Consider the following 12,468-nt stretch of genomic DNA (forward strand, 5'->3'; position numbering starts at 1 on the left):
TAATGAATTTTGGCTTCTCCAAACATCTGATACTATACTTCACACAGAATGAAGTTTTACAAGATTAAATATTTGTTGGATAGAGTCATTTCTACTGGAAAAAAAAATGAGACTAATAAAGGATGAATTATGAATTATGTCAATAAAAAATTACTCTTCACACAAAAGAAAGTTATCACAGTGTTGGTAAGTCTGTGGGGAAATAATTACAAACACATAGTTAGTGGCCATATAAATTGGTTCATCCTCTTTGGAGAACAATTTGAGAATATTTATCAAAATTTTACTATACCCACCCTTTAACCCCAGTAATTCAACCTCTGAAAATCCATCCTACAAATGAATGTATGCATGTGCAAAAAAATAATGTGGATGTGGGCGCCGGCATGGCACGGAGCAGCACCGTGTCGCCATGGCGGAGCTGCAGCAGCTCTGGGTGCAGGAAATGGTGGACTCTATGGTGAAGAGTCTGGAGAGAGAAAACATCCGGAAGATGCAGGGCCTCATGTTCCGGTGCAGCGCCAGCTGTTGTGAGGACAGCCAGGCGTCCATGCAGCAAGTGCACCAGTGCATTGAGTGGTGCCATGCACCTCTGGCTCAAGCCCAGGCCCTGGTGACCAGCGAGTTGGAGAAGTTCCAGGACCGCCTGGCCTGGTGCACTATGCATTGCAACGACAAAGCCAAAGATTCAATTGATGCGGGGAGTAAAGAGCTTCAGGTGAAGCGGCAGCTGGAGAGTTGCGTGACCACGTGTGTGGATGACCACATGAACCTCATCCCAACCATGACCAAGAAGATGAAGGAGCCTCTCATCCATTGGGAAATAGATGTCTGCTATTGGCCATCGGTGCTGAAGGCAGGAGTCTATTTAAAAAGAGAAATGGGGATTTGGGTTTTCTAAGGAACGTTTATGAATGAGGAAATTAAGGATGGAAGCAAGTTTAAGGCCTACATCACTTGCCTCTGGACACTGGTTCCTTTGTGTTTGAAAACTAGAAAGTGAAAAAACCTGGTGCTAAAATTGGGGTCAGTGATAGCACAGGAGAGTTTTTGTGAGCCTGAATTTCACATGGGAAGTGCTTATCCTGGCAACAGGGAGTCCCCCTACCAAACCAGAGCCCTCCAAGGTACCAGATTCTCTTACTACACAGATACCAACAGGCTGACAGGTTCATCTGACCTGCTTATGAGCTGGTGGAGTGTGAAGAGAGGTGTTTCTGTTTGTTGCCAACCTCCTGTTTACCAGAAGGATCACTACAACATTTCCCACAAACTGGAAATAAAACAAAATCCATGAGGTCACTAATTTAGAAGGGGAAAGGGGGCTTCTGGGGATTTGTTTTGCGTGGTTTTGTTTTATGTACAAGGGCATGAAGCTACTTTAAGATGTAGAGTTGGGAGAGGTAGTTCCGATAAAAACTTTGAAAGGATCCTTGCGGATATTCATTTCTGGCCGTCAGGATGTGGATGCGCATTTCTTAAAATTCTCACACATGACATCTTTCAGCCTGGAGACCCTGCAAAAATATAAGAAGCGGTATCATACTGGTAGGGGAAACAAACCTTCCCTCTGACTGGCAGCCATGATGAGCCCTGAGGCTGTCAGCAGCAGAGTCAGCGGAGTGACAAGACAATCTTGCAGTGACTCTCACCCTTGAAGGGAAAGGGGATTTTGATTGTGCTATATGCTAGTATTCAAGAATGAACAGTGAAAGAGGAATTGTTAGCTGCTTAATTAAGAGAGTTATGAAGTACTGGCTTTGGAAAAATCTGGTTTTCATAAAACAAAATAGAATGAAAGCCTAAACCCAGTATTGCTTATTTTGCCCCCTGTGATAACAGAGCTCTGTTGAAACAATCCCTTGGCAACACGAAGGTCAAAGGAGAAAAAGGAAGCAACTCAGGGGCAAGCTGTGACTCTTTTAGAGCAAAAAATGGGACAGCCCTCCGTTACCAAATACTACTTTTGCAACATGCGTTGTTCTTGCCCCAGTTCTGGCACCTTATCGTTTTATTAAGGACCTTGTGTTTTTACCAACTTATTACTTGAAATGATAATATAGCCTGTCTGTTTGCTGTTTCAAGACTGTGATATATTTTCCTAGTGGTTTGGTTTTAAAAATACATAAGACTTAATTTTTCTTCCACTATTGTGTTTCTTTCCTTATATCTGGCCAGTGAATATATAACTTTGTCAGGATGCTTCTCTCTGTAATGTGTGAAATAAATTTAAGAGGTCCAGGGGAGTGAAAAATAAACAAATAATGTGCACAGATGTTTGCTGCATTATTTTTAAAAACAAAGAAAAAATAACCTATATGTCTATTAATAAGAAACTAATTAAATAAACAATATTACTTCCATTTATTTGGAATATAATGCAGCTGTTACCATGTCACTGACATGGACCAAATGTAGCAGATTTGTATATGCTGACATGGAAAACTCTTCAAGATAAACTGGTACTTGGGGAAAAATTGATTAAGATATAGATTAGTATAATATGTGTATTTTATAGTGTAAAAGTAAACACACACATACACACAGAGCCCAGACAGTTCCTGAAAGAATACACAAAAGACAGTTGATAGTAGTGAAGGATCTGCATGATAGAGACCAACATTTCATTTTCCACTCAGTTTGAATTTTTATTCTTTGTATTGTCTTCTTTATCATAATTAAATACTTACAAACAGAAAAAGAAAGTTATAGGATTGCAAAGGTAGAAGGGGCATTAGCAGTCATTAGCTCAGAAAGGAGAAGTAACAAGTAAGTTGCTCAAGAACACACAGCTATTTGGTGGTAGAACTTTGACTAGGACCAGGTCCTCGGACTCCTACTTCAGATCCCTACCCAAGTTTCTCTAACAGTATGCATACTGGCTACTATTTATTGAGAACCTACTTTATGCTGTGTGCAAGGCATTATACTAGGCACTTTATAAAAAGTAGCTTTAATTCTTTTTTTAAAAAAATATTTTATTAAAGTATAGTAGATTTACCATGTTGTGTTAGTTTTGGTGTACAGCAAAGTGATTCAGTTATACATATATATAATAGTTTGCATCTGCTAATCCCAAACTCCCAATCCATCCCTCCCCCACTGCCCCTCCCCCTTGGCAACCACAAGTCTGTTCTCTGAGTCTGTTTCTGTTTCATAGATAAATTCATTTGTGTCATATTTTAGATTCCACATATAAGTGATATCATATGGTATTTTGTCTTTCTCTTTCTGACTTACTTCACTCAGTATGATAATCTCTAGGTCCATCCATGTTACTGCAAGTGGCATTATTTCATTCTTTTTGTGGTTGAGTAATAGTATTCCATTGAATATAGGTACCACATCTTCTTTATCCATTCATCTGTCAGTGAACATTTAAGTTGTTTCCATGTCTTGGCAATTGTAAGTAGTACTGCTATGAACATAGTGGTGCATGTATCTTTTCGAATTATAGTTTTGCCCGGATATATGCCCAGGAGTGGGATTGCTAGTTCATATGGCAACTCTATTTTTAGTTTTTTAAGGAACTTTCATACAACTCAATCAAAAAATGGGCCAAAAACCTAAATAGACATTTCTTCAAAGAAGACATGCAAATGGCCTGGTTGGAAAAATGCTCAATGTTGCTAATTATTAGAGAAATGCAAATCAAAACTGCAATGAGGCACCACCTCACACCAGTCAGAATGGCCATCAATAAAAAGTCTTCAAATAACAAATGCTGGAGAGGGTGTAGAGAAAAGGTAACCCTCCTACACCGTTGGTGGGAATGTAAAATGTTACAGGTTTAGTTCTTAGAAGAACCCTGCAAAGTAGAGTTTGGAAGTATCATAAGTGTCATTTACTATTCAGAAACTTTTACATCATTGAGCAAATTCCTATGTTAGGGTAAGTGGCCTGGAGTACTAGGTACTTCATACACATCATCTGAACTTTCTCTTTCACCTTATAAAAGTAGGCATTATTGGGCTTCCCTGGTGGCGCAGTGGTTGAGAGTCTGCCTGCCAATGCAGGGGACACGGGTTCGAGCCCTGGTCTGGGAAGATCCCACATGCCATGGAGCAACTAGGCCCGTGAGCCACAACTACTGAGCCTGCAAGTCTGGAGCCTGTGCTCTGCAACAAGAGAGGCCGCGACAGTGAGAGGCCCACGCACCGTGATGAAGAGTGGCCCCCCACTTGCCGCAACTAGAGAAAGCCCTCACACAGAAACGAAGACCCAACACAGCCACAAACAAACAAACAAATAAATAAATAAAATTCACCTCTTAAAAAAAAAAAAGGTAGGCATTATTTCCATTTTATAGATAAGGAAACCAGGGACCTTGGTAATGATTATACAGGTGGTACGAGATGAATCTGGGATTCCAACCCGTTTACCCAACTCCTAGATTCCTTTTATTGATACTACTTCTATTCTGCTCCTTAACGCTATGAATATGAGAAGAGAACTTATTTTAAAGTTTTGGCTGGCCCCGCCTCCCAGCCGCTCCGTAAGGACAGTGAACTCCCTGCGACTAGGAGCCATAGGTTTCTTTGCACCCTCAGCAGGACCCAGCACAAGACTGGTACAAGGCACGCTTCAGCAAATGTTTTTTAAATGGTATTAAACAAGACTTCTAGTTCTATGTTAAACAGTAGTTGGTGAGAGTGCAAAAAATCAAATTCCAGTCTGCCTGCCTCTAAGGCCTACATGTTTGACCACCATGCCACACTGCTCCAGTGAAGACTCACTCACAGACTGGTGGAAGACTGCTGAGCCAAGAAAAATGATCTTACCTCATGCTTCAGTGACAAAATAAAAGCCATCAGACATGGCAGAATTGTTCCAGGACCTTCATCTTCCCACCACTGAATCTTTAAATCCATGTTCATCTTTTGTCTCATTCCTTCCCGTTACAGTGAAGGGCCTGAGGACCTCTCCTTCTCTCTGAGGCCCAGTGCCTCAGACCCCAGCCCCTCCTTTCCCTTCCATTATTCCCTTTCTCTTCTGTATTCCCATCCGGTCCCTCTCTGTGGTCTCTGGGTCATTCCCAGCAGCAAACAAGCATAGTCTACTATTTCCCATCTTAGAAAACTCATTCTTTGCCCCTCCTCCTACCATCACCTTAGCTCTCTGAGCTCTGTTCCCGTTCACAGCCATGTTTCACAAGGAAATCGCCTACACACCTAGCTCCACTTCAGCAGGATGGGGGGCAGTGTTTTATTCCCTCTGACCTTGGAGGGTCAGTAGCAATCTACCCTCCCATCAGCACTCTATCCAATTATTCCTGCTTTTTAAATTTTATTTTTCATGAAAATACATCATAAATTTTATAGTACACATATCTGTACAGTTTGAATAAATTATAAAACAAATACGTATATACCTGTACCCATCACCCATCTTCAAAAACAAATCATTTCTGGGCTTCCCTGGTGGCGCAGTGGTTGAGAGTCCGCCTGCCGATGCAGGGGACACGGGTTCGTGCCCCTATCCCGGAAGATCCCACATGCCGCGCAGCGGCTGGGCCCGCGAGCCATGGCCGCGGAGCCTGTGTGTCCGGAGCCTGTGCTCCGCAACGGGAGAGGCCACAGCAGTGAGAGGCCCGCGTACAGCAAAAAAAAAAAAAAACAAATCATTTCTGAATGACAAAACCCATCATGTAGCCCTCCTCAGTCACATCTCCTTTCTCTCCCTGAGGTAACCAGTGTCGTTTTTCATGCCTTGCTTTTTTGTATGGTTTTACAACATATTACTGCATCCATATATTGTATAATTTTGCATGCTGTTCAAATTTATATAAACATATTCTTTCATAAAAAAATAAAGTTTTGCTAATTGTTATGATAACTTGTCAGTTAGCTATTACCAGCAAGTCAGTAGTATTATTTCTTTATGTGATGACATCCCACTCAAAAATCATACATTTCATTGCCCAACTGTATCATCTGGCTCTTTCACTACCACACACTGTTTCGTCTGTGATTCCTGAGCCAAAATCTTCTTTCACAGCATTGCTTGCCAACATTCAAGCCCTGGTTTGCTGAAGAAAAATAAATCCTAAAAACACTTCAGATTCCAAATCCAATTCTGCCTGTCCATAGCTACTTCTCCTCTTTTAGAAAGTATTACAAAAATCACAGAGTAAAAGGAGTAATGCTACAAACTAATTACTGCACATCTGCCACCGTCTTACTATATTCTGCAACTTACACTTACAATTCATTTATAATTGGGCTCCACATAGTTCCCAGTGATAGTTATTTTAGTTTCAAGACTTAAAATTCAATTCAGCAATTATGTTCATCATTAACATTATGAAAATGCATGGCTCCAACTATACATACTAACAAAGAGCCAGTGGGAGCCAAGGTTTCAGCCTCTTGGACCTACATTTTTCTGTTTTCCATCTTTGGGGCTAGAATCATGCTGTATATATAACTTAGCTTTATTTCCATGAAGATATTTAAATGATAAAAATATTTCTACATGGTTAAGTTTATGTTTTGCCTAGCATATAAGTCGCTTATCCTAAGGAGAGATATAAATAATGAATTTCTCATGAAAGTTGCATAATATCTATAATTTCTTTAACTGTTTTATTGAGATATAATTAACATACAATAAACAATACATATTTACAGAGTAACATTTAATACATTTTGTCATATACATGTATACCTGTGAAGCCATCACCACAGTCAAAATAATAAGCATATTCATTACCCTCAATGAACTCAATACACCTTTGTAATCTTACCACCTACCATTCTCCATTTCTGGCAATCACTGATCTGCTTTCTGTCACTAATGTTAGATTAGATTGCATTATTTAGAATTTATATAAATGGAATCACACATTATGTACTCTTTTTCACTCAGCTTAATTATTTTGGGATTTATCCATGTTGTGGCATATAAATAATACAAGTAAAGCTTCTCTTAATATTTATGTATAAATCTGTGTATGGATGTATGCTTTTATTTCTCTTGAGTGGAATGACTGAATTATGGTAGTTCTATGTAGAACTTTTTGTTAAACATTTTACATCACCACCAGCAAAGTATGAGAGTCCCAGTTACTCCATACCCCTGCCAACACTTGATATGGCCAGTCTTTTTAATTTTAACCATTCTAAGAGGTATGTAGTGTTAACTCACTGTAGTTTTAATTTGGCTTTCCCTAAGTACCAACAACACTGATGATCTTTTCACCTGCTTGTTTATCATCTGTTTATCTTCTTTGGTAAAGTGTCTTTTCAAAGCTTTTACCCATTTTTTATTGTATCATTTGTTTTATCATTATTGAGTGTTGAATATACTTTACATATTCTAGATAAAAATGATTTATTAGATATATGATTTGCAAATATCTTTTTTCAGTCTGTGGCTAGTCTTTTCATCCTCTTAACTGTATCTTGCAAAAAGCAAGGCTAGTTTAACTGGGAGAGAGAGAAGAGAGAAATTATCTACATCATTATAGATCCTATAGTCATAGAATAATCAGGATATATTATGAACAATTTTATGCAAACTAATTTGACTGCTTAGATAAAGTGGACAAATTTCTTAAAAACACAACTTGCCAAACTAAAACAAGAAGAAATTGAAAATCTTAATAACTATATTAATATACAAATATTTATACATTTTCAGAAAAAAATCCTCTTCCCAACTCATTTTATAAGGCTAGCATAATCCCGAGAACAAATCCTTGAGGATAGTTTTTAAAATCTCTCATTAATATAGGCTCAAAAATTCTAAACAAAATAATGGCAAATGAAATCTAGCAATATACGAGAAGGGTAACATTTCATGACCAAGTGAGACTTATCCTGCAAGTTTGGTACAACATTCATAAATCAATTGAATTAATACACTAAAACACAATAAAGGAAAAAATATGATAGCAGTAATAAATGCAGAAAAACATTTGACAGAAATCAACACTCATTCATATTAAAAATATTCAGCAAAGAAAAAATAGAGGAATTTTTTTTAAAGGTTGATTTTTTGGGCTGCGTTGGGTCTTCGTTGCTGCACACAGGCTTCCTCTACTTGCAGTGAGCGGGGGCTACTCTTCGCTGCATTGCGCATGCTTCTCATTGCAGTGGCTTCTCTTGTTGCAGAGCATGGGCTCTAGGCACACAGGCTTCAGTAGTTGCAGCATGCAGGCTCAGTAGTTGTGGCTCATGGGCTCTAGAGCACAGGCTCAGTAGTTGTGGCGCACGGGCTTAGTTGCTCCACGGCATGTGGGATCTTCCCGGACGAGGGATCTAACCCATGTCCTCTGCATTGGCAGGTGGATTCTTAACCAGTGCACCACCAAGGAAGTCCCACAGAGGAAATTTTTTTTCAATTTGATAAAGAGTATCTACAGAAATCCTCCATCACACCTAATGATGAAATGTTAAATGTCATTCCTCTACAATTAGGAATAGGACATGTTGATTCATTTTCAGCACTACTACTCAACACTGTACCGGAGAGTCTAGCCAGTACAGTAAGTCAAGGTAAAAAGGTGAAAGGTATGACGATTAGATTAGCGTAAGTAAAACTGTCTGTCCTTATAACAATGTCTTATAAAACATATAAGACAATATGATTGCTTACATAGGAACTCCTACAACTACCCTACCCAAAAACCTACTGCTATCAATAAGAAAATTTAGCAAAGACACAGGATACAAGTTCAATATCCAAAAATCAATTGCACTTATATATAGTAAGAAAAATAATTGAAAAAATGAAAATTAAAAAAGTAGTACCACTTACAATAGCATCTAAAAATATAAAATACTTTGGAATATATTTAACAAAAATGTGCAAGAGCTCTAAAGTATAAAACATTACAGAAAGAAACTAACGAAGACATAAATTTAGGAAAAATAATTTTTATTCATGAATTGGAAGATTCAATATTATAAAGTTGCCAAGTCTGCCCAAATCCATCTAGTCAGTCTCAGCAGGTATGGCAAGCTGATTCTAAACTTTATTTGAAAATACAAAGGACTTTGAATAGCCAAAACAATTTTGAAAGTGAACAAAGATAGAAGAATTATACAACCTGATTTCAAGAATTACTAAAAAGCTACAGTAATCAAGTCAGTGTGGTATGTGTGAAGAGCACACAGGTAGATCAAAGGAAAGAAGACAGACCAAAGATAGACTCCCATATACACAATTTATTTTTAACAAAGTTTCCAAGGTATTTCCATAGGAAAATTACATTCTTTTAGCAAATATCAGTATTACTGGAAAACCTTGATACCAACGTAATACAAATTGATCCTTGACTTTTAGCCCACACAATGAAAAATTCATTCAAGGTGGATCACAGACCTAAGCAGAAAGGCTAAGACTATAAAACTGCTAGAGGAAAATGATAGAAAACATCTCCGTATCCTTAGTGTAAGGCAAGTTACCTAAGACATAAAACACACCAGCTATGAAGGAAAAAAATTGATAAATTGGATTTCATCCAAATTTAAAACATCTCCTTCAAAATACACTACACTATTAAGAAAATGAAAGATAAGCCACAGATTGGAAAAAAATCATAATACATATACTTAACAAAAAGTAGATTTCAGGATATGTAAAGAATTCATATAACTTGTATTTTGAAAGTCAGACAAATTAAATAGTGGGCAAAAGATTCAAGCAGGCATTCTTCTTTTTTTTTTTTTCCATGTCTCCCTCCCACCCTCCCTATCCCACCCCTCCAGGTGGTCACAAAGCACCGAGCTGATCTCCCCGTGCTATGCGGCTGCTTCCCACTAGCTATCTACCTTACGTTTGGTAGTGTATATGTGTCCATGCCTCTCTTTCACTTTGTCACAGCTTACCCTTCCCCCTCCCGATATCCTCAAGTCCATTCTGTAGTAGGTCTGTGTCTTTATTCCTGTCTTACCCCTATGTTCTTCATGACATTTTTTTTCTTAAATTCCATATATATGTGTCAGCATACAGTATTTGTCTTTCTCTTTCTGACTTATTTCACTCTGTATGACAGACTCTAGGTCCATCCACCTCATTACAAATAGCTCAATTTCGTTTCTTTTTATGGCTGAGTAATATTCCATTGTATATATATGCCACATCTTCTTTACCCATTCATCCGATGATGGACACTTAGGTTGTTTCCATCTCTGGGCTATTGTAAATAGGGCTGCTATGAACATTTTGGTACATGACTCTTTTTGAATTATGGTTTTCTCAGTGTATATGCCCAGTAGTGGGATTGCTGGATCATATGGTAATTCTATTTGTAGTTTTTTAAGGAACCTCCATACTTTTCTCCATAGTGGCTGTACCAATTCACATTCCCACCAGCAGTGCAAGAGTGTTCCCTTTTTTCCACACCCTCTCCAGCATTTATTGTTTCTAGATTTTTTGATGATGGCCATTCTGACTGGTGTGAGATGATATCTCATTGTAGTTTTGATTTGCATTTCTCTAATGAGTAAAGATGTTGAGCATCCTTTCATGTGTTTGTTGGCAGTCTGTATGTCTTCTGTGGAGAAATGTCTATTTAGGTCTTCTGCCCATTTTTGGATTGGGTTGTTTGTTTTATTTGTTATTGAGCTGCATGAGCTGCTTATAAATTTTGGAGATTAATCCTTTGTCAGTTGCTTCATTTGCAAATATTTTCTCCCATTCTAAGGGTTGTCTTTTGGTCTTGTTTATGGTTTCCTTTGCTGTGCAAAAGCTTTGAAGTTTCATTAGATCCCATGTGTTTATTTTTGTCTTTATTTCCATTTCTCTAGGAGGTGGGTCAAAAAGGATCTTGCTGTGATTTATGTCATAGAGTGTTCTGCCTATGTTTTCCTCTAAGAGTTTGATAGTGTCTGGCCTTACATTTAGGTCTTTAATCCATTTTGAGCTTATTTTTGTGTATGGTGTTAGGGAGTGATCTAATCTCATACTTTTACATGTCCCTGTCCAGTTTTCCCAGCACCACTTATTGAAGAGACTGTCCTTTCTCCACTGTACATTCCTGCCTCCTTTATCAAAGATAAGGTGACCATATGTGCGTGGGTTTATCTCTGGGCTTTCTATCCTGTTCCATTGATCTATCTTTCTGTTTTTGTGCCAGTACCATACTGTCTTGATTACTGTAGTCAAGCAGGCATTTTTCAAAAGAAGGTATACAGCTCTCCAAGAAACACATGAAAAGATATTTAACATCATTAATCATCAGAGAAATGCAAATCAAGACCACAATGAGGTACCACTTTACAGTCACTAGAATAGTTACAATTAAAAAGATCAACGATGCAGGGCTTCCCTGATGGTGCAGTGGTTAAGAATCCACCTGCCGGTGCAGGGGACACGGGTTCGAGCCCTGGTCCAGGAAGATCCCACATGCAGCAGAGCATCTAAGCCTGTGCTCTAGAGCCCGCAAGCCACAACTACTGAGCCCATGCGCCACAACTACTGAAGCCTGTGCACCTAGAGCCTGTGCTCCACAGCAAGAGAAGCCACCACAATGAGAAGCCCGCGCACGGTAAAGAAAGCCCAATGCAGCCAAAAGTAAAAAAAAAAAAAAAAAAAAAAAAAAAAAAAAACGCAAAATGCTGTCAAAGATATGGAGCCACCATAACTCTCCTAGACTGCTTGCTGGTAGGAATGCAAAAAAGATGCTGTTTAGAAAACAGTTTGGTTAATCATACACTTGCTGTATGACTCAGCATTTTAACTCCTAGGTATTTACTCAAAAGAAATGAAAACGTGTTCACACAAAGTATAAAAATGTTCACAGAAGTTTTTCATAATAGCCCCAAATTAGAAACAATCCAAAAAGCCATCAACACGTAAATGAATTTTAAAAGTATGGTAAATTCATGCAATGGACTCAGTAATAAAACGAAAGCAAAATAACCCTCACGACATCATGAATGAATCTTACAAACATTATGGTGAGTGAACGAAGCCAGACACAAAAGAGTGGCTACATGATTTCAATTATATGAAATTCTAGAATGGGCAAAACTAAGCTATGTTAATAGAAACCAGAAAAATCATTTGAGCAGAAAAAGAGTAGAGGGTGGAGTGATTGAGTGCATGGAGGACTTTCCTAGGTGATAAAAATGTTCTTGCTTGGGGTGGTGGCTATACCAACGTATTCATTTGTGAAAACTCATTTAACTGAATACTTATGATCTGGGCATATCATCTCATGTAAATCATACCTCAAAAGTATTTTTTTAAGGGTTCCAATCAATGGGTAGAGAGAAGGGCTTTTTAGGCAGGAAGACAGCTTTTGCAAAGGCTCAGAAGGAAAAAAAAAGTTAGTGCTGCAAAGTGGTTTATAAATTACCTGTTGGATGTGTAATGGCCAATTTTAAATCTCTCTAACCTACCTGTGTGTGTTAACTGAATTACACACTCAACATACGCTCTCAGCAGGTTCACCATATGTATATATGGTGTGGTATAGCATAAGAGTTTAGGGGTTGGGCTCTGGAACCATGAAGCCTG

The 12,468-nt window shown here is 38.4% G+C and overlaps 1 pseudogene across 1 annotated transcript; it reads left to right on the forward strand.

Moving 5' to 3' along the window:
• Window positions 1-372: 372 nt before the first annotated feature.
• On the forward strand, window positions 373-913 carry LOC309807378 (protein FAM136A-like; annotated as a pseudogene). Its single transcript has one exon. The product of its transcript is annotated as a protein FAM136A-like (transcript).
• The last annotated feature ends 11,555 nt before the right edge of the window (window positions 914-12,468 follow it).

Source organism: Mesoplodon mirus, assembly GCF_964341445.2.
Source record: "Mesoplodon mirus genome assembly, chromosome: 7".
Lineage (NCBI taxonomy): Eukaryota > Metazoa > Chordata > Mammalia > Artiodactyla > Ziphiidae > Mesoplodon > Mesoplodon mirus.